Here is a 15,121-nt window from a genome sequence, read left to right on the forward strand (position 1 = left end):
GTATTGCTGGGTCAAATGGGAGCTCAACCTCAAGTTTTTTGAGAATTGTCCATACTGTTTTCCAAAAGGGCTGAACTAGCCGGCATTCCCACCAGCAGTGTAGAAGGGTCCCTTTCTCCCCACATCCTCTCCAACAGCGGTTGCTTTTGTTCTTTTGGATGTGTGCTAGTCTCTGTGGTGTGAGGTGGTATCTCAAAGTTGTTTTGATCTGCATCTCTCTGATGATTAGTGATGTAGAGCACTTTTTCATGTGTCTTTTGGCCATTCGTATCTCTTCCTTGGTAAAGTTTCTGTTCATTTCTTCGCCCCATTTTTTGATGGGGTTGGATGTTTTCTTCTTGTAGAGTTCAACCAGTGCTTTATATACCCTTGATATCAACCCCTTATCTGATGTGTATTGTGTAAATATCCTTTCCCATTCTGTAGATAGTCTTTGTATTCTGGTCGCTGTTTCTTTTGCTGTGCAGAAGCTTTTTAGTTTAATGTAGTCCCATTTGTTGATCTCTGTTTTTACTAGATTGCTTAGTTCCGTGTCATCTTTGAAGATACCTTTATCTTCAATATCCTGGAGGGTTTTGCCTACCTTGTCTTCAATGTACCTTATGGTTTGTGGTCTGATGTTGAGGTCTTTAATCCATTTTGATCTGACTTTTGTGCATGGTGACAGATCGAGTTCTAAGCCCATTTTTTTGCATGTGGTTGTCCAGTTGTGCCAGCACCATTTGTTAAAGAGACTTTCCTTGCTCCACTTCACATCTCTTGCACCTTTATCAAAGATTAGATGATCATACCTTTGAGGTTGTGTGTGGGGATATTCCACCCTGTTCCATTGGTCTGCAGTTCTGCTTTTGTTCCAGTACCATGCTGTTTTAATTGTTACCGCTTTGTAGTAGAGTTTAAGGTTGGGAAGGGTGATGCCTCCCATCATCTTTTTCCCAAGAATTGTTTTAGCTATCCGTGGGCGTTTATTGTTCCATATAAATTTCAGGATTGCTTGCTCCGCTTCTTTGAAGAATGCCATGGGTATCCCCATAGGGATCGCGTTAAATCTGTATAATGCTTTGGGGAGTATTGCCATTTTGACAATGTTGATTCTCCCTATCCATGAGCAGGGGATATTTTTCCATTTCCTCATGTCCTCTTTTATTTCATGAAGTAGCGTTTTATAGTTTTCTTTGTAGAGGTCCTTTACTTCTTTAGTTAAGCTGATTCCAAGGTATTTGATTTTCTTGGGCACAATTGTGAATGGGATTGCTTTTTTCATGTCCCTTTCCTCTGTCTCATTGTTTGCATATAGGAAGGCCATGGATTTTTGGGTATTGATTTTATAGCCTGCGACTTTACTGTATAGGTCAATTGTTTCTAAGAGTTTCTTACTAGAGCTTTTAGGTTTCTCTAGGTATAGTATCATATCGTCTGCGAATAGTGAGAGCTTGATTTCTTCCTTTCCAATCTGAATCCCCTTAATATCTTTTTCTTGCCTGATGGCTATTGCTAATACTTCCAGTACTATATTAAAGAGAAGTGGTGAGAGTGGACATCCTTGTCTTGTCCCCGATCTCAGAGGAAAAGCCCTTAGTTTTTCTCCATTGATGATAATGCTCGCCATAGGTTCATGGTAGATGGCTTTGACTATCTTGAGAAAAGTTCCTCCAAAACCCATTTTGGTGAGAGTTTTTATCATGAATGGGTGTTGGATCTTGTCAAATGCTTTTTCTGCATCTATGGATATGATCATATGGTTTTTATCTTTACTTTTGTTGATGTGATGGATTATGTTGATTGATTTCCGAATGTTAAACCAACCTTGCATCCCTGGGATGAATCCCACTTGGTCATGGTGTATGATCTTTTTGATGAGTTGTTGGATTCTATTTGCTAGTATTTTGTTGAGAATCTTCGCATCGGTATTCATCAAGGATATTGGTCTATAGTTTTCTTTGTTAGTGGTGTCTTTGTTTGCTTTTGGTATTAGGGAGATATGTGCCTCATAGAAACTGTTTGGAAGGGTTCCTGTCTTTTCGATTTCCTGGAAAAGCTTAAGGAGAACTGGCAACAAGTCTTCTTTGAATGTTTGGAAGAATTCGCCAGTGAATCCGTCTGGACCTGGGCTTTTGTTTTTGGGGAGACTTTTGATTACCGTTTCGATTTCCTTGATATTTATGGGCCTATTCAGGTATTTCACGTCTTCTTGGCTCAGTCTTGGGAGGTTGTAGGAGTCAAGGAATTCATCCATTTCTTTTAGGTTCTCTTGTTTTGTGGCATACAGACTTTCAAAGTAGTCTCTGATGATCCTTTGAATCTCCTTGGTTTCTGTTGTGATGTCCCCCTTTTCATTTCTGATTCGGTTTATTAGGGTTTTCTCTCTTTCTTTCTTTGTGAGTCTTGCTAGCGGTTTATCAATCTTGTTTATTTTCTCGAAGAACCAGCTCTTTGTTTCATTGATCTTATGGATTGTTTTTCGGGTTTCCATATCGTTAATTTCTGCTCTAAGTTTTATTATTTCTTTCCTTCGATCTGGTTTGGGTTCCTTTTGCTGGTCCTCTTCTAAGATCTTGAGCTGCGAAGTCAAACTATCTATATAGGCCCTTTCTTCCTTTCTGAGGAAGGCTTGCAGAGCTATAAATTTTCCCCTTAACACAGCTTTAGCTGCGTCCCATAGGTTCTGGTAGCTTGTGTCTTCATTCTCATTTGTTTCGAGGTATCTCTTAATTTCTTTCTTGATTTCCTCCGTGACCCACTCATTGTTCAATAGTGAGTTGTTTAATTTCCAAGTGTTTGATTTGGTTCTCCGAGTCTGTGCATGATTAACTTCCATCTTCAGTGCATCATGGTCTGAAAAGATAGTTGATACAATTTCTATCTTTCCAATTCTATTAAGGAATAACTTGTGGCCCAGAACATGGTCTATTTTGGAAAATGTTCCATGTGCACTGGAAAAGAATGTGTATTCTTTCTTTTGGGGGTATATAGCCCTGTATAGGTCTATTAGCCCTGTCTCCTCCATTTCTTCCTTCAGGGCCATCGTTTCCTTGCTGAGTGTTGTTCTTGTCGATCTATCCAGAGGTGATAAGGCAGTGTTGAAATCTCCAACTACTATCGTGGTGCTAGTTATGTCCTCCTTAAATTCTGTTAGGAGTTCTTTTAAGTATTTCGCTGGTCGTTCATTAGGTGCGTATACATTTAGGAGTGTGATTTCTTCCTGTTGCACATATCCCTTGATGAATATAAAATGACCTTTGCTGTCCCTTCTGATCTTTTTCACCCTGAAATCAATGCTATCGGATACTAGTATGGCAACCCCTGCTTTTTTTTTGAGGGGGCTGTTTGCTTGCAGGATTGTTTTCCATCCTTTGATTTTTAGTCTGTGTTTGTTCCGGCTATTCAGATGTGTTTCTTGTAGGCAGCAGAAGGTTGGGTTTAGTTTCCGAATCCATTTTGCCACTCTATGCCTCTTGATTGGTGCATTTAGCCCGTTAACATTAAGAGAGATTATTGTCATTGGATTTTGTGCCATTTTTCTGTAGGGTTTGTTGTTCTTATAGGTCCTTTTCCTTGTCTTATAGTAGCCCTTTGAGTCCTTCTTTTAAATTTGGTCTTGAGTCTATGAAGTTCCTGAGCTGTTGCTTGTCCATGAAATAATGTATGGTTCCTTCAAGTTTAACTGAGAGTTTAGCCGGGTAGAGTATTCTTGGTGAGGCATTCATTTCATGAAGTTTTTTCACTATATCCCACCATTGTCTTCGGGCTTGGAGGGTTTCTTCTGATAGGTCTGCTGTGAATCTAAGGGGTGCACCTTTGTATATGATCTCCTTCTTTGATCTTGCTGCTTGCAGTATTGTGTCTCTATCCACGGCATCCATCATTGTGACTATGATATGCCTTGGGGATTTTCTATTTGGGTCCCTTTTAGCTGGCACCCTTCGGACTCCTTGTATCTGGATGTCCACATTCTCTAGCTCTGGGAATTTTTTAGCAATGATGTCTTTAATGGTGTTTTTTTCATTGGGATTGGTTCCGTGTGGTTCCGGCACTCCCATGATTCTTATGTTGTTTCTCCTGAGGTCGTCCCCTAGGACTCTAACTCGCTCTAGAGCCATTTTGAGGTCTTTTGCCATTATTTGCTGTTGTCTATATGCTTTGTGCAGCTCATCTTCAAGCTCACTGATTCTGTCTTCGGCTGTAGTCATTCTACTATTGAGGGCTCCTACGGAGTTTTTCATTTCATCTACTGATTCTTTTAGTTGTGTGACTTCTGTTCGTAGCTTTGAAATTTCTGCTCTCATTTCTTCCTGGATTATCTTGGTGGAGCGTTCCAACGCGGCATCCATATCCTCCCTTAATTTATTGGATGTTCGTTCCATAGTTGTGTTGAGTTCATGAATCATCCTGACAATTTCCTCTCTGAATTCTCTATCTGAGAGGAGGGTGTATTTCTGGGAGGTCGCTGCTGAGGTTAGTGAGATATTTTCTTGGCTCTCTCCTAGTGGTGGGGATTTTCTCAGTTTCTTCATGTTGTTATGGGCTTTACTATCTGGAGCTCTCGTTAACTTGGGAGGAACCTCGACTAAAAATTTTTGGTTATGCTCTTTTGACAAAGTACTTTTCTGTGCAAGTTGATGTGTTCATTGACAGTTTTTGTGAAGTTAGGATAGGCTAGGTTAGTTGAGTATCAACATATAGTAACTAAGATAATGAGGGAGTTCTTCGGAGAAATGGGTTCAATCAATTGTAGCCAAAGGACAATGTGTAGAATGGTAGGAAAAATATCTGCGGCCGCGTTAGCGGCCGCCGCTCCGGAAACAGGCCACGCCCACTTTTAAGGCCACGCCCCCCAATGACAGGACACGCCCCTAACCTGTTCGGACACGGGAGGGCGGGATCAGGCGCGGTGGGCGAATGACTGGGACCTGCCCGGCGGGGAGGGGGTGCTCCGAGCTGTCCCGCTGCCGCGGGCGGGCACGGGACGCGGGGGGCGCTTTTCCAGGTGGCACAGGGTCTCCAAGGGGAAGAGCCAATATACCTGTCGGACACGGGAGGGCGGGATCAGGCGCGGTGGGCGAATGACTGGGACCTGCCCGGCGGGGAGGGGGTGCTCCGAGCTGTCCCGCTGCCGCGGGCGGGCACGGGACGCGGGGGGCGCTTTTCCAGGTGGCACAGGGTCTCCAAGGGGAAGAGCCAATATACCTGTCGGACACGGGAGGGCGGGATCAGGCGCGGTGGGCGAATGACTGGGACCTGCCCGGCGGGGAGGGGGTGCTCCGAGCTGTCCCGCTGCCGCGGGCGGGCACGGGACGCGGGGGCCAGAGCAAACTCTTCTGCAATGAAATGTAGATATTGCTATTGAAAATCTCCAACATTGACTCTCTTAATTTCTTGTTTAATCTATTGCTAGCACGTATTTCCTCTCCATCATCTTTTATTTTCCATGAATCTTTTTACTGTGAGTAGAAACTCTGTACTTGTGTTTTGCTTTGCATGACTTTCAATCCTAATATGAGGAAAAGAAATTGGAATAGCACCCAGTGGAATGGCAAAAACCCTTTTCAGATCCATGTTCCTTTTAAACTTAAGAAAAAAAAAGAGCTCTCAGATTCATATGTGGGTCTTTTTATGGAAATCAGATGGAGTTATGGTGCTAGCTCTAAGCTATAATAAACAGTGACTTGTGAATTAAAGGACTAAACTAAAGCTTTGGTCATAATAGGAAACTGTTGAACCTATAAATATTTTCAAAGATAATGAACAGTTTTCCTTGAACAGAATACACAATTATATCACTTTGTTGATCTGCTGATAGTAGGTGCACTTTACAGTGAGTTTAAAGAAAGTATGACACATATACATATATTTACATATTAAGATAAATACCTATTTTGTCAACCAATTGTTTTCTAGTTACTATTTAAAATTGTCTTTTAATATAAATATAAAAGTTCTTCAAATACATTATGAATTTAAATAAATTGAATTATAAATTATTACCTAGAGTATATTGTCAATATTTTACAATCTTTTTCTTCCTAGATTTATAAACTGAAATTCTAAATTACATTTATCTGGAAAATGGGATAATCAGAAAATAAATTAATATATGTCAGTTCATGATGATTTATTGCAATGTTTTTTCCTATGTAAGTAAAGAAATTCCATTAATTGAATACAATGAAGTTTACTACCAATTCTAGTTATATAACTGCGTTTATTTAACTCTGGCATATAATTATATATATATATTGCATTATGCTTTATTTTGTCCTTAGATATTATTGTAGTAAACGTTTTGTTTTCCCTGTCATAAATGAAACTCTTTAGAAACAATTCTGTGCTAATATATTTTAGAGTTTCCATAAAATAGGTAAAGTCGACAATGAGACATAGACCAATGTAAATAAGATGTTAATTTATTACTTAAAGTGTTTAAAATCCCTTAGTAAGTTTGGAATAATCATATCCTTCTTAATATAGTAGCAGGAAATCATATATAGAATTAGTGAGTGCTATATTCAGTACCACATGTTGGAAAGTTTGTCCTGGTCTCCAAAGAAGTTCTTTTAATGCTTCTTGAAAAAGCTGGTTTCAAGGCTATGAATTCCCTACACTATAGCCTGTCCATGGAAGTTCTGTATCATTCCTTCTAAATGATAATCAGGCTTGATAGAGTATTCTTCGTGAGTTCTTCATTTTGTTGAGGATTTTTACTATATCCCTCCATACTCTTCTGACTCTTAGAGTCCCATTTTTATAGGTTTTTATTTGTGTGTCAAGTTTTATTTTGTTTGTTTATTTTTTTAATCTTGCTACTTTTGAGAACTGTGTGTTTTGGAATTTTCTTACTTGAGTCTATTTTCTATGGGACCCTTTGGGCCTCTTAGATCTTCATGCCTGTACTCCTCAACTCTGGAAAATTCTTATGGATGATATCTTTAACTATTGTTTGTTCACCCAATTTACCTTCCTGTTCTTCAGGGACTCCAGTGATTTTTATATTGTTCTTCTTGAGCTGATCCTACAGTTCTCTGGTATGCTATTCATTTCTTTTCAGACATTTTCCACTTTCTGTTGTTTTTTTTTCTTTCTTTTCCTTTTGATTTTTGTGCCATTCTAGGTTAGGCTTATTCCTGGCTCTGCTTTGAGAGATCATTTCTGGCAGGGCTCAGGAAGCAGGGATGGGGACAGGCTGGGTGGTGAGGGTTGACATATGTATACTGGGAGTTGAACTCCAATAGACCACATGCAAAAGCCTTACCAGCTGTAGTACCTATCTGGTCCCTCTGTTTTCTCCTAGTGGTTTCCTCCTTATTTTGGACCCTATGTTTCAAAATAACTGTAAACTGGGTTCAGAAGAATCATTCTGGGCTAGTCTTCTGACTCTAGCTTATAGATATTCTGAAACAAAGGACTCAAATGAGATATTCATGTAAATTCCACCCAAGTAAAATAATAATCCAAATATTGAAAACAAAATCAAAATAAAAAATGTTCACTGTGGTTTACTGGTTTGTGATGTACTTGAGATCAAACTGTTTAAGATAATATTAAAATTTTTCAACTGAAAATAATAATGTACATATTTAAACATTTGTGGGAGAAAACTAGAACTTGCAAATGTATCTACTACAATTGCACATTTTTATAGTTGAAATAATATTTGAATGTAACTTTCTAAAGGAGAAAAAAGCTGTGGGGAGTACATTTTTCATTGTTGCTGTTAATAAAACAGCTATGGGATTTTTGCTTTAATTGAAATTTTGTTACAAAGTTCTCCTTGAATAATGAGATTTTTTAATTTAGAACATTCAGCATCAACTTTAGAACTTCCACTGATTTTCCATTTATCAGTCGCTTGTCTAGTTCTTTCAGTTAAATAACAAATATTGATCCATAATTAAGGAAACAAGATCTGAATGCTTCAATGAGTAATGATAAGACAGGAAATAATTCCATATCTGTTTAATAGAAAGGAAAAATTAAGCATCATTGTTATAAGAGACTTAAGAAATAATGAAGGTAGTAATCAACTATCTTGTTACCTAAGAGATGGGTATAGATTAAAGGGAAAGAAAAGACCAATATCAAATCTGATACTTATCAGTCTTGTTATCTTAGCTCCCAGGACAGGGGAGAGCTTAATGGTAGTCCTACTGGCAGACAGTCCACTCTACATGCCACTTCTGCATGGAGTATGATCCTAGGTATCATACACTACAACAAAGCTATCTCAGGCATGAACTGCAACCTGTTTTGCATGAGCATTGCAAAAAAAAGATGCGCAATCTTTATCATTACAACAATAACAACAATAAAGGGGAAGAAATTCAGTTGACTTTATCATGTACAAAATGGAGATAATAACTTTATCTTAAAGAGATCTTTGTGACAAACAAGATAATGAGTGTAATGATTTATCATTGTACATTGCCTAACATACTCAATTTATTATAGGTTTTATTGTTACCATTATATTATTATAAATTCATCTTTCTCATTTATATCAATATTTGAGGAAGCTGAGGTCCAGAAGGGTCAAATTACAAAGTTCAAATTACTGCAGACTATCATTTTTTTCTATTCTAAATTTATGCACTCTTATCTGACTCATAATTGAAATAAGAATTACAGTGCAAGCACAGAAGTCTCAAAACATACCCTAATATCTCTTACTCTACAGAAACATAAAGTTACTACACACCTCAAAGAAACATATTCCACAAACCACATATTCTATTAAAAAAGTGCAATTATACAAATGCATGGTCATATATTGAGGAAATAAAGCGTATTATATAATTATAATTATATTATATAATATATAATGTTGCTGTAAAACACCTAACTTTGAATGACTGGAAAAATGTTTTTAAGGTTATTTTTGAGTGTTCTATTCCAGGGCTAGAGAGGTAATATAGGCGTTAAGTCACTTTCCTTGCTTCCAGCAGACTCCATTTCAATCCTCAGCACAACAAACGGTCTCTCAAACGCTACTAGTGGTCATTCTTGAGCACAGGGCCGGAAGTAGTCCCTGAGAACTACTGTGTGAGCGTCTCATTCTCATCCTCCTCTAAGAGAAAAAAAAATGTTCTGTTTTAGAAACATCTGTACCATACTAAAAGCTACTGATTGCCCAAGATTTGGAATTCACTGCATTCTCGTTCTGGTGCACACTTTTAGACAAAGGACATAAACAAAAACAACCTTTCTGAGCCTGCTGGCAGTCATCTGTGAATGGAGAATCATGATGTTTATCTTCTAATGCCCTGATAAATTTCAACACTTCTAGAGGTATAAGCAGGGATTTTGTACTCAAAACACAAAACAAGATTAGTAATCAAGTTAAAAAACCCAGTGGGTAGCAGGTAATTAGGCAAATTTATATGAAAATGTGTTTCAGTTAACAAGATGAAAAGAAAGGTTTAAGAAATATAGATTTTAGAGCTTAGGGAAAAAATAAACTATTTTTTTCATTCTGATCTACCTTTAGAGTATAGAGGTAGATTTTATCTTATTTTATTTGTATTTTGGGTGTGATAATTTTGCTTTGATTTGAACACCATAACAAAATTTCTTACTAGAAAGTAACAAATTTTAAAGACAATCTGGTGTTTATAAGCAGCTAGTCCCAATTTACTTATAAATACACATTTATTTAAGCATATATTTATGCATATACATATATAAAAGGGGCAGGGGTTATCAAATTCCTTAACTGTAGGACTACAGAAGAGAATGAACAATGAATATCAGAAAATAAGAATGGAAAGATGTTAGAATTCTTCCTGGTAAGACGCCTTGACCACTATAGGTCACTGGGCCTGAAGGGAGTTCTTCAGGTCCCGACTTCTCTGAGAACTTGGCTGTTGCCAGAGGAACCTCACTTTTCGAAAAACAATGTGAATTAATTGGCCTTGATTAATTGGCGTTGAAGGCCAATGGCTTGAGACATGAGAAACAGACATTCTTGCATGTCAGCAATACTTCAAACTTGCCTCTACCTTAAAGCATCAAGGACAGTGTTCCAGCACCTTCTTCCTTGTCATAACAGTACCCTGCCTCCCCTGAATACCTGCTCCGTAGTACATGGAGGCACATTCCCTCAGCCTCTATTTAACCATTGCCTTTCTTAATAAATTTTGTCCTATGACTATGAGTCTACGGTCCATGTGAGTGACTTTGTCTGGGTTGTGCTGTGAGCAGGATTCAAGCATCCACTGCCCCTTACTTGAGAAATAATCCTCTGTTACACGGGGTCCCTGTAGTTACTGTCTAACTAGAGAAAGATTTAAAAGGATAAAGGATATCCTTTACAATGATGTTGAGTTTATGTGATCCATAATTCAGAGAATGGCATAGTAGGCAGTAAGATTCAAAATATTGGGATTGTTTATTATTCAGATACTAGTAAATGTGTGATTTACTAAGTTGAAGTCACTTTAGAAGAAAATAAAGAGAATGTAAGGACAAAAACTGAGATGAAGAAATATTTATATGTAATTTGAGCAATGTGAGAAGATAAGCAGCAAAGAATGCAATCACTAAATTTAGGATAATACCTAACACGTGGAGGAAAAGAGGAAGGAGTAAAGTGAGAAGGGGCAAGAGGAAGTCACAAAATTTATAAAGAGCATGCTTTCTTAAGTAGAAATGTGTACATTTCTATTGTAGAATTATTTCAACTCATTTAGTTATAATCAAGATGAAGGTTCTCCTGAGAAAGTAGATACATGAGTAATGGGGTAGGAGAGGGCAGGAAGGATATGAAAATATTATAAATAAAATTCAAACTCTTTCTTTTATTTGAAAAAAGCAGGTCATTTTTACTAGTTTGTGTGAGAAATTACTACTCATTGGAAAACAGAAGCTTTCTCCACAATATTTTAATCATTTTCTAAATACATATTTTAATGAATATTTTTAAATGTTACTGTGTGAATTCAACTGGAGTGATGACATAGCAGATAGGGCATTTGCCTTGCATGTGGCTGACCATGGTTCAATTCCTCCATCCTTCTCAGAGAGCCCAGCAAGCTACCCAAAGTATCCCGCCCACATGGCAGAGCCTGGCAAGCTACCTGTGGCATATTCGATATGCCAAAATGAGTAACAAGTCTCACAATGGAGATGTTACTGGTGCCTGCTCGGGCAAACTGATGAACAATGGGGAAACAGTGCTGCGGTGCAACTGTGTGAGTTATGAGTGCATGTTCTTAAATCTATTAACATTTGTATAAGGGCTGCAATATTAAGAAGAACGCACTAAGAGAAATTCATTAAAATATTTTCATGAAACAGGAACAAATTAAGTAATAGTGTTAAGATTAACCAAAATAAGAAGTGTCATGTGCTTTCAAGGTGCTAATTGGTGTATTCAGAAAAATAATAGCATTTGAGCTTGGGGTGATTTTTAACTACAAGGATATAAGAAAATAAATTCCAAATGCAAATATAATCTAATTAAAAGTGTTATTATTTCAATATGATTTTTTAAACAAAGCATACTACACCCTCCAAACTTCAACAGTTGAACATAAAAAGATGCCTGTCAAGGTGACAGGCATGTGGAACAGTTGACTGGGAGGGGGGCCAAACCTGGGAACCCTATTGAAGGGAAAGAGATACTTGTGATGGAATTGATGCTGGAACACCGTACGCCTAAACTCTAAATATGAATAAGTTTGTAAGTCATGGGAACTCGGCTCATCAAAAAGATCATACACTATGACCAAGTACAATTCATTCTGGGGTTGCAAGGATGGTTTAACATTTGCAAGTCAATCAACATAATCCATCATATTAGTAAAAGAAAAGCTAAAAATCATATGATGATATCAATAGATGCAGAGAAAGCATTTGACAAGATCCAGCACCCATTTATGATGAAGACACTCAGCAAAATGGGCATTGAAGGGACTTCCCTCAATATTGTCAAGCCATTTGCCACAAACCCATGGCAAGAATCATTCTCAATGGGAATAAACTAAAAGTTTTCTCTCTAAGATCGAGGACAAGACAAAGTTGCCCGCTCTCTCGCCACTCCTATTCAATATAGTACTGGGAGTTCTGGCAATAGCAGTTAGGCAAGAAAACTGCTAAAGAAAAAGATATCAGGCACATACAGATAGGAAAGGAAGAGGTCAAGCTCTCACTATATAGTATATGATACTATACTTAGAAAATCCTAAAGACTCTACAAAAAAGCTCTTAGGAACAATAGCTTTGAATAGTAAAGTGACAGGCTACAAAATCAACACTCAAAAGTTCATGGCTTTCCTATACAAATAATGAAAGAGAAGAAAGAGATATTTAAAAAAAAACAGTCCAGTTCATAATAGTACCTCAGAAAATCAAGTACCTCAGAATTAGCTTAACTAAAGAGGTGAAGGACCTATAAAAGGAAAATTACAAAACACTACTTAAAGGAATAAAAGAGGACACGAAGAAATGGAGACAAATCCCCTGCTCAAGGATAGGGAGGATTAACATTACCAAAATGGCAATACTCTCAAGGCACTATACAGATTTAATGCGGTCCCATCAGGATACCCATGACATTTTTTTTTCTTTTTTTCTTTCTTTCTTTCATTTAAATTCTTTTTTTATTTTATTGAATCGTCATATGGAAAATTACAATGCTTTCAGGTTTAAGTCTCATTTATACAATGCTGAAACAACTATCCCTTCACCAGTGCCCATATTCCACCACCACCAAAACAAACAAAAAAAAACAAAAAACACCAAAAACCCAGTATACCTCCCATCCGCCCTCCCCCCCCCCCCGCCAAACTGATAAATTTCACTTTACTTTCTCTTTACTTTGGTTACATTCAATATATCAACAAAAACCTCACTATTATTGTTAGGAGTTCCCCACTAGAGTCAGACCTGTTGTGAAGAGATATGAGGTCGCGCCGCCACAATAGTGGCCATGCGGTTTGGATTTCTGTATTTTAGCAACTAAGTCCAGGGGAATTTCTTCCAGATATTGGATCATTGCAAGTTTGTAACTCTCATCTGTGGCCCTCATAATATGGTGGTCACCACGCCCTTCACCCCGGCAAGGAAAAAGGCGAGAGAGAGAAATACCTTTCCCCTCCTGGGCAGGCATGGGGCTGCAGTTTAGTTCTCAGTCTGGAGACATTCTGCAAGAAGCTGCCCATACTAAAAGTAGTTTAACTGGCCTCTGGAGTCATGCTCATGCAGCTGCGGAGAGGCCACACACATGCAGCCCCCAGGATCACATCTTGGCCCACAATGTCTTTTTTAAATGTAAAATTTAACTGTAAAAGTACTATTTAGTTAACTCATTTCAGTATGTCAGCTTAGAAAATAATTTCACATTTCCAGAGCTTTTGCCAGAGTTATTTATTTTTAAATTAAAAAATACAGAGACATGTTTTTATCCTAGAAAAGTCAGTGTTTCTGAGGTGGCGAATCACAGTACAGCACATCTTATACAAGAAGGTCTTTCCTAGGAACCAATTTCAGTGCATTGTGATCTGTGTGAACACCTTGTATAACTGATGTTTTGAGTAACAGTTCAACATCGGAGGTCTTTTTAATTACTTTTGAATTCTTCATTTATCTTTATTCTGGCTGTGCATAATGTTTTGACATCATTTTTAAAATCTTCTTGTCTGGTCCTGAGCAAAGAGCTGTAAAATGTTGGCTGCCTGGCCCCTGGCTCTCCTCGCCGATGCTACCTCCTCACCAGCGGGCAACAATCTCAGGACATTTGAAAGTTTAAGTTAAGCCAACAAGAGATCTGTCCAAGGTTCCATAAGATCCACCTGACACATTTGTATTTGGGGAGTTTACCACTTCCTAATTGAGGAACTTTCTACAAAACTTGCCGTGCATTTGGCCAGCCCAGGACTTTGAAGTTGACGTTGGGCACAGTGAGTGTTGATTACAAACGTGGCTCTGCCAAACCCAGTGACTACATCTCAAATAATAATGAATCTCAGACAACCTGCCTTTCCTTAGCATTTCTGGTTCACGGATACAGGCTAACAAAACAAAAGGTGACTGACAGTTACCGGAATTTTACATTCAAACTAATACACACAATGCCTCAATCTTTGTTTACTTTGATCTTGAAATCTTCAAAAAATTTTTTTATTTTAATGAATCACCATTGAGATAGTTACAGACTTAGAAACATTCATGATTGCGTTTTGATTTTGAAATCTTTTGAGGTGAATAGAAAGTGGTTTGTAGAAAACTCATAGGTCTAGGCATGTTGTATGGTAATACCCTCAATGTAATATTCAGGAAGATTAAGGTGTTTTACTGGAGCGACAGAGAAGTTATGTATTTCTCAATGTATATTTTGTTATTTTGTTCAGTTTAAATTGTTTGCCTTTTGGTTAGGTAGTGTCTACAAGGTCTTATAAACCTGTTCCCTTTCCCCTGGCAATGAGGCAAGCCAGTAGTGAAGTCCAGTCTTTGGTGCCAATGCAGCCCCAAGAAGCCTGATGGCTGGATCCCCCTCTGTCAATGCAGTACCTAAGTACCTAGAGTCAAACTCACTGCATGCTTTGAAGGGTGTTGGAGCACGCAGGGTGGAGGGCGTCCATGAGCGGGTAGCGGGAGCATGCAGATGAATCCCCGCGCTCACCCCTGAACCCCTGCACGCACCCTCAGATTAGGAAGGGCCAGGCCGAGACCTGCTGGAACTCAGCGCCGCCAGGGACGGTCCTACCGCAGCTCGACGTGGGGCCGCTGGCTTCGGACAGCCCGGCCAAAAGTCCGGCTTCCAGCCGGTGCCCGTCTGCTTCAGTAGCTGAGAGTCTTGGGGGTCACGAGAGGGGTACATTCGGGAACCCCCCATGGGGGCAGTAGTGGTGCTGAGGCTTTGAGCCGCCCTATTCATCTTCCCATGCAACTGCCTCATGGTCAGACAGGAGGAATTGCCTTCCTTATTCAGTCATCGGGGGACTCCAAACCACTCCCCTCCTCTCTTGCCAGGCCTCGGGTCAGAGAATAAACTGGTGACCTGTGTTGGGGTGTCCGTGCTGCCTGGGGCTTGCCCCACTCACCCTCTGCGTGGAGGGACACCCAGTGCGCAGTGCTCCAGAGGCAGCTGCACGGGAGCGAACAGGGTGACTCAGCAGAGGCTGTGCTT

At 39.0% G+C, this 15,121-nt stretch overlaps 1 pseudogene; it reads right to left on the minus strand.

Annotated features, from left to right (window-relative positions):
* Window positions 1-13,407: 13,407 nt before the first annotated feature.
* Window positions 13,408-14,890, minus strand: LOC101552352 (complex III assembly factor LYRM7-like; annotated as a pseudogene).
* Between the last annotated feature and the right edge of the window lie 231 nt (window positions 14,891-15,121).

This window comes from Sorex araneus, chromosome 4 (genome assembly GCF_027595985.1).
Source record: "Sorex araneus isolate mSorAra2 chromosome 4, mSorAra2.pri, whole genome shotgun sequence".
NCBI classification, from domain to species: domain Eukaryota; kingdom Metazoa; phylum Chordata; class Mammalia; order Eulipotyphla; family Soricidae; genus Sorex; species Sorex araneus.